At 36.9% G+C, this 15,244-nt stretch overlaps 2 long non-coding RNA genes and 1 pseudogene across 3 annotated transcripts; 2 read left to right on the plus strand and 1 right to left on the minus strand.

Annotated features, from left to right (window-relative positions):
- Positions 1-1,162: 1,162 nt before the first annotated feature.
- Positions 1,163-2,430, plus strand: LOC134208307 (uncharacterized). The gene is made up of 3 exons (XR_009978608.1): positions 1,163-1,222; positions 1,284-1,569; positions 1,654-2,430. It is a non-coding gene; the product is annotated as an uncharacterized LOC134208307 (long non-coding RNA).
- A 3,224-nt stretch (positions 2,431-5,654) lies between these two features.
- LOC134208308 (acidic leucine-rich nuclear phosphoprotein 32 family member A-like) lies at positions 5,655-6,369 on the minus strand (annotated as a pseudogene).
- Positions 6,370-7,607: 1,238 nt separating this feature from the next.
- On the plus strand, positions 7,608-9,898 carry LOC134208309 (uncharacterized). 2 transcript variants are annotated; one of them, XR_009978609.1, is made up of 4 exons: positions 7,608-7,729; positions 7,813-8,218; positions 8,286-8,861; positions 9,709-9,898. It is a non-coding gene; the product is annotated as an uncharacterized LOC134208309 (long non-coding RNA). The 2 variants fall into 2 exon arrangements; XR_009978610.1 differs by having other exon boundaries at positions 7,816-8,218.
- The last annotated feature ends 5,346 nt before the right edge of the window (positions 9,899-15,244 follow it).

Consider the following 15,244-nt stretch of genomic DNA (forward strand, 5'->3'; position numbering starts at 1 on the left):
CATAAGACGAACCCCCCTCCCTCCCCCTGTCACAAACTGTCACAAAACTCTGACCCCCCTCCCCACCTCAAACCTTGGACGTAATTTTTGAACGGCCCCTTAGTGAAAATGAAATGAAATCAATGGTGTGCTGAAAGATGTTTTAGGATTATATTTACATGCCCAGAATAACTCGTATCATTTTTGACCAAATTGAACAAGGGGTCGTTCAAAAATTACGTCCAAGGTTTGAGGGGGGGAGGGGGAGCGGAATTTTGTGACAGTTTGTGACAGGGGGAAGGAGGGGGGTTCGTCTTTTGTGACGTCCACCCTAAAAAAAATGAAAGTATTTTAGGGACAATTTGCATTTTAAAAACATATATTCAAACTGTTAGTAAGGGACATAACTCACTATGCTATTGTAAAAGTAGTGTACGAAAAAGAAAAACTTAAATAATCACCAAAATAAAAATGACACATGTACGTACAGGGGGAGGGGGGGTCAGTGATTTGTGACAGCTTGTGACATGGGGGGGGAGGGGGGTTGAAAATGCCGAAAAACGATGGACGTAATTTTTGAACGATCCCCAAGTGTAGCCAACAATATTTTGGATAAAAACCAGTTGCTTGTAAAGGCACGATTCGGGAGAAGTACTTTTCAACATGTATGCTGGACATATTCATGAAGATGTTCGCTACGCTGAGAAGCATCTCTTGCCACGGGGCTGAACCTACCCAACAAACAATGACAAACTGCAAATAAGCATCTAAGTCGAATTATTGTTTATTTGTGATCTTCATAGCTGAATAAAATAGATGTTGAATAATTCGCTAGACAGATTTCATTTCAGCATTTGATTCAACTAATATTCGACTTGGCCTATTTATTTGCTTACCACCTTTATTTAAGGTCGAACTAACGTTTTAGTTTTATCACATTTCAGCACATTGGGGAAGTTTATCAATGTTCTGAACTAATGATTTTCAAAATTCCCTGTTCGACTATGACAGGAACTAATATAACCGGGACGTGACACTTGGATTTTTTTCGTGTTGCGCTTCAAGTCTCCATCGGTGTGTAGAGTTCTAGGTATACAAATGAAAAGACCCTATATAGCGCTGTCAATTATTAATTTTTCCGTTTGATTTTCTCACCGTGCACTCTCCGTTGACAGCATTGATGTTTTTGTTTTGGACCGGTTTTGCTTCTCCAGTTGCTAAATGCTAATTTCGTGCACAAATCGTGAGTATCTACTGTTGCAATTGCGACAAATTCAATATTTCAATTGCTTTTTTGTGGTCAGGACGCTCATCTAATAACTCGATTCTTACCTCACGCTTCCAAAGTTCTACGGATTTGTACTGGAACTTTGTGCTAGAACCATAAATCGGATGTGGAATGCCAAGGCGTCAACAGAGCTGCGTTTAGGCATTGAACTTACTTAGGATAACGATTTGTTATACCGCTACACTTCTCAAGCCTAAAAGGCACAGACACTTTGGTTGGATGATAACTAGGAGGACATATCCACATTACGGCTGCGCAGCGTGCTAAGGAAAATTATCACCGCTTCATGACCTCTCTGTTAAGTAAGCATAGATCAAAAACATTGTTTCACATATATGTAGTTTAGTGATCGTCAATTACCGTAATCCAGTGCATTCTCTCTACAGATTCGCGTCGATATTAACTAAACCGATCCCGTTCACTGACCGCATGCTTGCGCTTCTTCGGAACAAACTTTTGTTGGAATTCAATAGCAAAACAATGTCCCGTTTTTACTAAGATTTGCGATGGGAAGAGCAACAGAACACATCAGTAACCTCCAGGTGATGCAAATACTGAAGTTTGTATATGCTGATCTTTGGAACAATCCGCTTCCAGAACTGCATCTCGCCTAAAGTATTGTTTGTGAAAATTGCGATTGCAATTGGACAAACAAATGAAATCGCCAGGCAGTAGGTTGAAGTTTCGCTATTCCAGTCAAGCACAAAACGTAATACCTAAAACAAGCCTTGAATGAACCATCAGATTCAACGTAGGCGTTATGAAAGGAGGAATGATGTCCCGTCTACGTCTGTCTGCGAGACTTACTTAAGGAAGTTTATAAGTGATCCTCCCCTAGGTTATCAGACATGCCCAGCTACAAATAAAAATCCCGCTCGTGGCGAAGCGCCGGGTTTGGAAAATCAACGTTAAGTATCGGCAATGAGTTTTGGGAACAGCGAGTCACCAACGATAAATAGGAGCTTGATGACATATGTAAAGTCGGCCGAAGCTAAGTGGGCTCACCAGTAGGCAAGGATTTGAGAACTAAGGGGAACCTATTGATTTACTTTAATAGTTGGTCTGTTGTGGTTGATGCAAAATTGGCTATCTGACAAGGAGTTCGTCTTCAAAGTACCCTAATTTAACAAAATAGATATACATTATAGAATAAACTTCAAGGACTCTTTGTGTATCAACAATGAAGGAACGACACTCCCATATATTCAAGACGAAAGGAAGATACAGATAAGCATGCGCTACTGCTTTCTCTTATGCTTGTTGTTCAGTAAAGCTTGACTTCCATCGCTAGGTTCGTTAGCGTTTGGAAATAATAGAAGGACCACATTCCACTGCAAAGCTGCTTCTTCTTTTTCTTATTGACATTACATCCCCCACTAGGACATTGCTGCATCGCAGCTAAGTGTTAATTCAGTACTTCTATAGTTGTTAACTGCAAGGTTTCTAAGCCGTGGTACCATTTTTGCATTCGTATATAATGAGGCTATCACGATGATGCTTTTATGCCCTTTTATGCCGAGACAATTTCCAATCCGAAAATTGCCTAGACCACCGGGAATCGAACCCAGCGATGATTCCTATATATTAAGTGCTAAATTTGTTGCTGCTATATATTAAAGTGAACGTTTCCTAATTAGCATATCTTCAATTAAGATCTGTCAGGACTCTTCTTAGTTGGAGTTTGCTAATGAATCACCTGCTTTGAGCGTGCTTACAGCGGCACACTAGCAGTTAACTTTCTGAAATCAGTATGGCGAAAGGCATCTAAGGCTCGATTTCTCAAAATTAAGCACCTTCATTGAAAAAATATTTGGTGAGGCGTAGTAGCGGACACCTTCCTACATAACCGGTACCAAATAGATTTTCATGAAAAGATCCTAATTTTGAGAAAACCCGCGTTACATGTCTTTCACCATACAAATTTCTGGCGGTTAACGCATGCTGGCTATTTGCGCATATACGATAGCGCCTGGTTGTAAAAGCGGCGGGTAGAAAATCAGCCACTGCCAATAATTCATTGGGACAAAACCAATAAAAAAGCAGCCAAACATTTTGGCGCGTGAACTTCACCTTAGTTTGATTTGATGTTCGGTACCGCTGAGAAAAAAAAACTCGCCGTAGAATTCCATATCAAAATCAAATTTGTTTCGAGAGTATCACACTCCAGAAAAAGGATTTACTTACATATGAATATAGGTCTCACGATGAAAACACATTACGATTAACGTTTACAATACCCTTCTTCTTCTTCTTTTTCTATGGCTCTACATTCCAACTGGAACTTGGCCTGCTTTTCAATTTAGTATTCTATTAGCATTTCCTTACTTTATTGAAAGTTTTTGTGGTTTTTCTATGCCCCCCATTGTATGAATATATGTATCTTGTGTCGCAAGTACAGGAGATTCACTATGCTCAGAGAGTCGAGAATGTTTTCCACCCGAAACGTCCTACACCGGACCGAGAAAGAAGAAGGAACAAAGAAAATGAAAAAAGAAGAGAGAAGGAAGAAGGAAGAGTGAAGAAAATAGAAGAGAGAAGAAAAGAAAAAGGAAGAAGAAGAAAGGAACAGGCGAAGGAAGAACTACTAATTTCTCACTTGTTGATTCATTCTTCTCATTCGGCCTATTGGCCTGACATCGTTGTATTTGTACGCTAAACAAAAGCACTATTGTTTAGGACCTAAACTGCCGTTATACGCATAACTGTCCCATGTACATACGAAATCCCAGCAAACATGGGACAAATATGCGTATGACGGCAGTAAACAAACCTAAACTTTAGGTAAATATACTAACTATGAATCTAGGGTGAGTACTAGTAATGGACCCCTTAAGGACGGAAATTTACTTCAATCGTTACTTGTCATCTGGTGCTACAGAATGGCAATATGTCATGAGTCTGACTCTCTATAGAGTCAGACTCATGACATATTGCCATTCTGTAGCACCAGATGACAAGTAACAGTTATCAGCAATGCGTTTGAAGAAGAATTTGCTTGAGGAATTGTAGGAGCATTTGAGGAATTAAGTCCATGAGATTTGCTGGAAGTAACTTTAGGAGGAAACTAAAGGAACAACAGGAAGAGTTCCTGGAAGAATCCATGAGGAAACAAAGTAAAAATTCGTCAACAGTTTTGCAAGGCATGTCACACGAAATTTCGTCAAAATTTCCCACTCTCGAAATTTTGCCAGGAGAACCTCATGTAGTCTGACCAGGTATCTCTCCTGTTAGTTCGAACAATAATTCCCTATACAATTCCAGCAGGAATTTATGCTAGAGTTCACAATGAAAAAAGTTCTTGAATGCTTGAATGAACTTTGAAAGATGTTTTTACGCTTACAGGAATGTGCATATATCAAAACTCCAGGGTGAAAGACTCAATGAATTAACGTAAGAACCAGACAGAAATCCAGTGATTTCAAAGAAAATTTGAGAATCAAGCCAAAGTCCCATATTATCAGACAAATATTTGACAATATTGCTCGTAACTCGGCTCGTATCCGAGCAGTAGAAATTGGCTGAATAATACCTAATTCTGTTATTGATATCATACTCTGTTATGAACTAGCCCTGCATAAGAGGTAAAATACCAAATGAATAATACCAAAAACTAATATGTACAATACTTGAGCAATAACACTCAGTTATTAAATTGAATTTCAATACCAAATGCATGTGACCAATAATTATTCGTTTGGTATTAAAATACATAAGCATCAAAAAAATATATTAAGCTCTTTTAGTGGAATGAATTAAACCGTCTAAGACGAATTAAGTACTGTCCATTTAATTTTCGTTATCTTTGCAGATACGTATTTCGACCACAACTGTGTGGTCGTCTTCAGTGTCTTGTACTTGACTCGAGTCAAGTACAAGACACTGAAGACGACCACACAGTTGTGGTCGAAATACGTATCTGCAAAGATAACGAAAATTAACTGGTGGAATTAAATGGACAGTACTTAATTCGTCTTAGACGGTTTACATAAGCATGTTATGCCTAAAGTATTCTGCATATAAGTTTTTGGTATTATTTTTAGATATTTTACCTCTTATGCAAGGCTAGTTCATACCAATTTATGTTTAAATATTGAGGTCGTCGCTCCTACTCCGGTAGTATAACGGTATGCATATTCACCAAAGACTACCATATACAGTTCATTTTCAAAAAAAAAACGGAAGAACACATAAAACGTTTTTTCGGGTTAGTACAAGCTCTCCTTGTCGAGAATATTCTATAGCTAATCTCAGAAGATCCCTTCCAGGAATTCCTGGAGAAATTACTCATAGTCATCTAGCATTGTTCCTGATAATCCTTTGATATTTTATTTGACAGTATTTAAAAAATTATCTATGTCCACCACAGATATAAGAAATCCTAGACGATTTTATAATAAATAACTACAGTGGACTCTGAACTTCCTATCACTCATCTTCTCCGTCGTCTTCATCCTCATCGGTGCGTTCGTGGAAGGTTTTATCGACTTCCCCATTCTCCTCGTTCCAGTCTGATTCGTCTTCTTCGAAATTCTAATCAAACATCAACATTGAGGTCCTCCTCATCATGCCGCGTCGTTTTCTCGGTCGGATGCATCCAAATACTTCAGGGAGGAGATTAGCTAGAAGACTTTTGGATTTTTTTGTTTTGTAGGAGTCATCGTAACCTTATTGTTGAACAGCCTCAGTACTTCAAAGTTTTCCAGCCCCTTCTACTGTTGCAGCTCATCTAAGTCCTTCGCCAGTTTGCAGGACAGGTTCAGCTGTGTATCAGCCAGCTGCTAACGGTGAGGTATCTCAGGGAATTTTAAATGCGGCGTGGGATAGTTGCAGCTTGCAGAGGGCCGGAAGCTTGGAGAAGCTCTTCTGTGACACTAGCCCGACGTTGATGAAACTAAGCGCTTCGAACCTATCGGTAAGATATTGTGGCAGCGGCAGTTGTCCTGGGTGATCTTGTCGTCTGGCAGTTTTCGTTTTACCAGCGCTATTCTCTTCTCCATTTTTTGTGTGACGTTTTCGGACATGTCCACAGACGGCTACAGCGACTAAAAACTTAATAATCCGGAATAGTATCACGACAATGAAAAATAAATCAACAGATTATACGCCGCAAAGGTTGCTTCCGGGCGGAACAACACACAAATATTTTTGTTTTGTCTCAGATAAAACGTAAATAAAATATACAGGGGTTTGAGGTTAGGAATCTGTCAAAAAAAGTCTACACTTTCCGAAACACTTCAAAATAAATTTAACCATAATGTGAGTAAACTACACTAGCGCCTCTGGCGGTGCTGGTCTCGTGAGCTCTTCTGGGTTGCATGAATTTTTAATCGGTTCTTCGGGACAATCACGTCCCGGTTATTAGTTCCTGACTATGATGTGATGCTCTAAAAGGGTGGTCGAATAGGAGCACCAAAAAAAAATCTGCACGTTGTTTCCACCTGAAAAAGTACACCGAGAAAATTCTTTATATTGAATATATTTGTCGCACCCATAAATTTGTGCAATTTGGCGACCCAGATATATGCAATTTGTACCCACACATAAATTCTATCCAGCTTTTTACGCTAGCTATAATGCTGATGAGGGGTTATTCAACCATGACATCTGCCGTGTACAACTTTCATCAGCAGCATCAAAGTAGCCTTGAATTTAAATTTGTTTTTCTATCTGTCATAAATTTTCATTCAATTGTTGATAAATGCTTTCATATCATGGTAAATTTTCATCCTACTTTTTATTTCTAGATTATTTAGATGCACATCAAATTGGATAAATATCAACCGCAGCTGATCTAGAACCGGCCATCAACTACTATTACTTATCTGGTTTTCCCCTGAATTCAAATTTGGCTATTCCAACCAAAATTCTTACCCCAGAATGAGTAGATCTGTCGAAACCTCATGCATAAATTTCCTGACGACAGTCAAGCAGAAGGACTTCTATGGTTTACCCGAGGCGTTTGATGTTAAAAGGAAGGTGCTCCTTGTGAAATAGTTTCTGAATCATAGTTGCTGTTTAAAAATTACTTACAATTACTTGAAAGATGGAATACCAAAAATTCTACCATTTGCTTCGATGGTAAATTTTGAATATGCTTTAACATGATGATTCGACAATACAACACTGGCGTAAATAAAATATAGAAATTCATAAGTTATGCCTTATGAAACACTAAAAGTTCATTTCATATTCATTTCATAAGGATTCTATGAAATTCATAATGGTTAATATTTATTCCATACATTTGCCTTATGAATCCCAGTGTGTTTTCTTATGAATGAAATTCATAAGGTAAACTTATGGAGCAATATGTCATTTCATGTGTTCATCCACAGGAAAATATGAACGTCATAGTTTTCATTGTTTTGCATCCCGGCCAACCACATTTTTAACAAACCAGCAAATTTACAAATACTAAATGCAGTGCCGCGGTTTTGGATAATCTTTCATTATCAGATACAGGTGAGAAGTTGTCTAAAAGTGCTGGGATATAATTCTGAATATGGTAATATTCTAATATGTTAATTTCCGATGTTCAAATCCAGCAGATCCAACGGATGCGGCAGCGGGCGGAGTATAGAGGGCACAGATAAAGAGCTGCTGAACTGTTGCTTCCTGCCGCATAAAATAATCCCGTCACCGATCATACACCTACAGAACATCAGATTACTTCAAGTAAACCCGAGAATGATCCCGCCCACACCAGCGTACTGTATACCCCACCAGAATTGTTCGAAATAAATTCGATATCTTCAACAATGCGTCTGGTCGGTTTGGTCGAAATTGAATCAATATAAAAGGAATAAATATCGGTGGCATACGAGGGTACGAGTTCGTTTCGGCCGGGTATGGTAGTCAATGTCTTATGATTGTGATAAAGACTGATAAATCAGTCTTTGATTGTGATGCTTTTAAGGAAGAGGCATTTACGATTAACTACATTATTGTGAGGTAAGGTCATAACATTTCTTATTTGTGGGAAATAGGTAAATAACAGACCCTAATGATCTAATTGCAGGTAAACGCTGAACGTCGTCAGATGCGTTTAAGAGTTCGTATACCTCTGACCGAGGCTCTGACTGCGATATCGATACCGGTGTGATTTTCTTTTTTGGAGTCATTCGACACCAGGTTAGAGAGTGCACCAGGTTTCTCTTCCCAGCTAACGTAGGACCATCTGATGGTCCCCAATAATCACCAAGAAGGCCATCGGATTACGTCACCAATGCATGCGAGATGTTTCGATTGGTTAGCTTCAAGAATAGGTCCTAACGCAACCCTTATACATATGGAGAAACACAGAGTGAACCGAGGTCCACTTTGCAGCGCAAGTACGGAAGCAAGTTAGGCGATAAAATTTATCAAGGAAAAAATTCAGCGATTTATGGAGCAATTTTCGGAGGAGTTTCACAAACGACTAAGTAGTGATGATACCGGACAAAATTGCTGGTCATATCGCATAAGGCGCCGATAAAAACAGCAAAGCTAATGGATTTCCCTTCATCAAAATAAACTAGTAAAAAGTGTTTTGGAAATTAGCAGAAGATTTTTTCTGACAGTATCAATCGAACACCAAGTATTAATCGCAGCTCAAGTAAGTATATAGTCTTCTTGATAGTCTTCGATAAGGCGCACACTAAACGCGATTTATATCGCTCACACATTCTTTCAAATTCCTTATATCCAGAATCATTGCGTATATGTCACATACAAGGATGTTATCAATCATTTAGTAATTTGCATTCGATCATTTAGTAGTTTGTCAATAATTAATTCCAGAGGCTGAATTTCTAAATGTGTTGTATGGTGGACTTTTAAAGCGAAGGTTTTTCTACAACTCTGCCTAATAGTCCGTTGTTAGAATTCAATTAATAACGGAGTTATAGCGCTAGTTGCAGTAACTTCTTCTTCTTCTTCTTTTTCTTATTGGCATTACATCCCACACTGGGACAGAGCCGCCTCGCAGCTTAGTGTTCATTAAGCACTTCCACAGTTATTAACCGAGAGGTTTCTTAGCCAAGTTACCATTTTTGCATTCGTATATCATGAGGCTAACACGATGATACTTTTATGCCCAGGGAAGTCGAGACAATTTCCAATCCGAAAATTGCCTAGACCGGCACCGGGAATCGAACCCAGCCACCCTCAGCATGGTCTTGCTTTGTATCATTTAGTCTAAGTTACTGAAACCATAGCTTTAACTCAGTTACTAGTGGAAATCAAACAACGAATCATAAGGCAGAGTTGCAGAAAAACCTTCGCACTAGAAGTCACATACAACACATTTTGAAATTCAGCTTTTGGAATGAGTGATTGACAAACTACTAAATGATCGAACGCGAATTACTAAATGATCGATAACATCCTTGAGTCACATATCAGCCATTCATATGATCCTTAGACATGAATCTATATTCACAAATTTGTTTTCTCTATTGCAGCCTGCAGTAAACTGGTATTTAGCATTACCACCAGCAGCTTTTTCACGATGAGCACGAAAAGTTCAATCAGCAGTAATGTTACCACCAAAATTGCATTGTCATTTTATTGGTCAAAACGAACTATTATAGCAGGATTCTTGTGCGAATTTGTAAATATGTTAAATGGTAATGATGATAAATAAAGAAAGTACTGCCACCTGCTTTTATTCACTAAAACAACTTTATTTTATTTTTACTGAAATAAATAATTCATTGATAAGAATATATATTGAAATCGTAAGAATTTCATTAATCCAACTTATGAAATTTCTTAAGGTGGCATTATGAAATTAGTAAGGTAAACATAAGATAAACATATATGCTTATTATGGATCACGTTCATCCAAAGTTCATGCTGGTTCATAAGGCTGCCTTATGAATTCCATGCCGATTCCTTGTGGCTAATTTTCATAAGGCAAACTTATAAACTTCGGAAGGTATTTTACGTGAGTGAAGCATATAAAACTCTGCACATTAAATGTTGAGGGAACTTTGGTAAAGCATGACTATCTGTACAAAAAGCTCTAAAGGTCTAACCAAAAGTTTAACACAAAAATTGTGACGTGGAGAGAAGGGGGTTTAAAAATATTTTGCGTGACGAATTTAATGAATTTTAAGAGTCGAAAAGATGGAAGGAATATAATTTTAAATGGTCAGTGTCAAAAAGGATCGTATAAGGCTGTGAACCATTCTACCGATTCGTTTAACTTTTAGTTAAAATTTGACACTTCGATGGTTATTTTCCCATCGTGGTTAAAATTTTACTCCGAAGCCGACCCATTTGAGTTTTGACAGATTGATAGTTATTCGGAACGAAATGGATTTGGCGCCAATTTTCTCGCGAACAAAGTTTAACTACCGAAATGTCAAATCTAACCATGCTCCGGAGCAGGGTTATTTTTAACCACGGCGAAATAACCATCGAACTGTCAAATTTTAACTAAAAGTTAAACGAATCGGTGGAATGGTTCACAGCCTAAGTAGATCGTGACTCAATCGTAAAAAGATCTTTAACAGATATTGTCCATAGGAAGCGCCTGTGCATCCGAACCAATCCTTCCAATACGTCTACGTATTATGAGAAAACGAACCTATGTTTTTTTTTAAATGTTGCTTGCAATTTTGAATGCTCGAAACTTATTCGGTTGCCCAGGGGGGAAACACAAAACGTTCAGGAATCAGCATTTACCACCTAAAATAAGACAGAAATTAGTTAGCGAAAATTCAAATCGATTATGAAAACAAATCTCTTGTGACGTTTCCATTTCTTCATATTTTTCAAACAGCATACTTTGATCTAAATACAACAAAATTATAGTGGACACATGAAACGTCAAAGGGGGTGATTCAAAGTTTATAGCAAGACCTGCGTAAAAAGCTGGATAACTGCATATTAGGGACCACACATACATTTTATTTAATTATAGATTATATTTGTACTTCGCGTGGAGAGACGTTATGTGTGCACTAATTAGAATCATGAATTAAATTAATGGATTTTTGCCAATACAAATGTGTGGAATTTTTGCAGTGTACGTAGATTTTTTTCACCTGAAATTCACGTAACTTTTACCTGATTTTTCGATAGAATCCCGAATAAAAAATACATTAGAATAACAATACAATTTATTGTGACACTACCATTAATAACATTAAATTGGCAATAGATTATATTGCAAATGAAAACATAGAAATACATTAGAATGCATTGTTATGAACCATATCCAGCTTTTTACGCTAACCATAAATCAACTATGGTAATTCAGTTTTGACACATGCCGTGAACTGATATTATAGCGCAATCAAAGTAGCATTGAAGGCATTCTCAACAACTGACATGTCAAAAATTTTCGCTTTGAGATTCAAAACAGAGGATCTAAACATATTAATTCTTTTAAGATTCATTTATATATATATTATTTCCAGGCTAATTACTCCGGTATGGTCCGCTGTTCTTCTCAACTAGACTTTATAATAATTCAAAATTGTCAGCTTTAGTTCCTTTCTTTTGACCTGGATTTAGACTATTTGGGTGGACGATTCGAATGAAAATAGCTGTCATATCACTTTGCTCTTAGGATATGCTCAAAAATTAATCACCTCCTTCCTTTGCCTCTCGCTTTTTTATAAAATTAGCTTAGGCATTAGGATTAACGTCTAAATACAAAGTTATCATTGATGTTGACAAAGTCCAATGTACGGTGACGGTTAAGTCAGTGCCAATTCAAAGATGCGGGTGGTATTGATTGGTGATTGATTGATTAGATAAGATTGGTGGTATCGAAGGACACACATCAGTAACTGAACTATCAGAGCGGATCCAAATAATTCCAAAAATAATTTGGCAAAAGGTTTTAGAATCGGTTTTGGAAGTACTGGAAATAATGCGGATTCTGAACTTCGCATAAGTATAAGCGTGGATTGTCTAATACAACTAATAGTTTACGCATGAAAATGAACAGATAAGGATGCTTTTAATCGGGAGCTGTCTTTGAATATAGAAAGTGAAGCCCGAATAACAATGCGGTATTTCGTTTTGGTAATCTGGTTGTGGATTAATATATAACATCAAGCTTCTGCTCCTACATTCCCTCCTCCTCGGCCAATCCGGCTTCAAAATATGTTTACTCCAATTTAATTTTCTTTGCCATGCTCTGTATGTAAGGGACATCTAAACAGCCAAGACGTAGCTTTGTAAATGATGAATGAAAAGTTCCGAAAAAGGCTTTTCCAACTGGGTTTGTCCTGTTCTGAGTGCATGTCCATCTAAAATAAAAAGGAAGTATTAAAAACAAAGGAAAACATCTTAAACCATGAATAAAATGTAGAATATTGAGTTTTCAAAACAATGCCAAAATTCTGACGTGTCATTTTTTTAGCAAGTCGCCTAAGGCTACTAGGATTGCAAATACCATAAAATCTGTACACGGTATGTGTCAAAATCAACTATGGTAATTGTCCGTGGCTATAATAAAAAGCTGGATACTCAAATGTAAATGAAGTTTTCGTAATAGAATGTACGGGTTGTTAAGTATCGTAACTATACAAAATCTGAGATTTTTCCATACCTTTTTTTGTCACACAATAGAGTGTACACACTTAACTCATTTTACAGTATTCGGTAAATTTTACCGAAATCTCAACAGCAGATCTGTTCGGTAATTATTTTACAGATTTTTTGTAATTATTTCCATTGTTCAACTGTCAAAATAATCGAAAATCAGTAAAATTATTTACCGAACAGTTCTGCTGTTGAGATTTCGGTAAAATATTACCGAATTCGGTGATTTATTTTAAGTGTGTATATAGTTAATATATTGTTGAAATATCCAAACAATACTGTTCAAAATACAATGGATTGTATTGGATTTGTATAGTAAAACAATACGATTTTTGATTTCTCAGTACACAGAGAGAAATAAAATTGTGTTTCTGAGAATATCGCACTTTCGTTTTGAAAGTAGTTCGTTTCTAGTAATTTTGAGCAACGAAACTTTTATTGTGAATACAAAACATTCTATTTGAAAGCTTTTCCATCAACAAAACATTGTAGCTTTGAAAGCGAAAATTTTTCAAATGAGAGATGAAATAATCTTAAATCAACTTTTCATTTTATTGATTTGGCAACACAAACAGAAATAATCTGGCAACTATACGAGCTGTCAATGGCTGGACTTGAAAAATCTCTCCGTTTCAAAGAAAAAGCAAGTGCTGCTCCTTCGACGAAGTAAATGGATCCACAGGTAATTGTTTTCTAACTATTTTCTTTGCGAAAACTATACAAAGTCTTTTCTTCTATTTATATTGATCGTCGTAGATATTGGAAGAGCACAGCTGGACTCTGGAAATTTCATTAAGAGGATAAAACATCCGCGGCAAAATCCCGCCGGAACACCGAAAAATGACTGCAAAAAGAGAAGTTGACCGCTACCACCTTTAAACGCGACCCAGCGGCACATTATTTAGAATATACAAACCATGCTGATTGCAAAACGATCAAAAATATAATAAAATGGAAATAAAATAATGAATTTTGAATGTTTTTATTTTAACAAAACTAAATTTAAAATTTGCATATAAAATTGAGAAGAAACACAATTGTTATTTTGAAAGTACCACTAGTTGATACTAATGTAATATTTACCATTTATTTTGAGAGGAAAATGTTATTTTAATAACATTCCTCTTGTCAAAGCTCTTGCCGAGGCAACATTTTTTGCATTGGTAGATTTAACAATCATTTACTTTCTACTGAAAATCACTAACTAATTTTCTTAATTTTACCAACGTTTTTGCCTTTCTCGTACAACTAAGTTGTACCGAAAGGCTATCATTTCACTCCGAAAACGAACTTTTGATAGAAGCCTCTGAGACCCATAGTATTATATACCAATCGACTCAGTTCGACGAGCTGAGCACATGTCTGTCTGTCCGTGTGTATGTATGTGTGTATGTGTTTGTGTATGTGTGTGCGTATGTGTGTGCACAAAAGCTATGAAAAACATTAGACAACTTTTCGTATAGTAATCCTTAACCGATTTTCTCGCAACAAGTTTCATTCGACAGGGGACAAAGCCTTGTTGATCACTATTGAATTTTATAACGATCGGTCATTGCGTTTGAAAGTTATGAAGAAAATGGTACATCGGACCATATATACTTCATATAAGGTTGTTGTCTCAACTAAATGCGAGAAAGGCACCACCAACGCTAGGTGGATTAATCTGGGTTTTTAATTTCGCCAACGATTTTTTGTGTGTGTAGTGACAGCTTTACTGTTCAACAGTGCAATTTAAAGGGAAAAAATGCATATTTAACGCTATGAGGCAAATATTGTTATATAGTTTATATGCAATGTAAAGAAACGTTTCAAAAGTTATCAATGTATGAATCTTATTTACGAAAACGTTTCAAAAACAATTGCAAGTATTGTTACATTAGAGAAATATGTTGATGTATTGTATCCTCAGTGTTGATACATTCTGTGCAACCATCAAGAAACAATGTATCCTATTGTATACCGAATATTGTATGGTAATTCAATTGTTTACACTATTGAACCAATACCGTGGACCCCCGATAATTTGAACGGTACCTCATTCAAATTAACGGGGTTCATTTTTAATTTCAACTTTTGGTTACTCTATAAGCATCAGAAAAACTGGTTTCTGGCTATTCTCTTTGCTGGTTTGTTTTGATTCTGCGATGTTCCATTTTTCTTCTCTCGATTCCACGTGGTAAATGACGTTTGAACCATTTTTAATTTGAACGATGTTCAAACCAACGGGGTTCAAATTAAAAAGTGTTAAGATTAAAAACGGTCATATTACCGGGGGTCCACGGTAGTACATTTCTATCCGGGATTATCATTCTACGTGAAAATCAGGTAAGTTCTACCTGAGTTTTGGATCGAATTCACCGGACACGTAAGTTTCACCTGAATATTCTGAAGCATTTGCAGTTACGCGTGCACGTAAAATGTACTTGAAAATTCAGG

Source organism: Armigeres subalbatus, chromosome 1 (genome assembly GCF_024139115.2).
Source record: "Armigeres subalbatus isolate Guangzhou_Male chromosome 1, GZ_Asu_2, whole genome shotgun sequence".
NCBI classification, from domain to species: Eukaryota; Metazoa; Arthropoda; class Insecta; order Diptera; family Culicidae; genus Armigeres; species Armigeres subalbatus.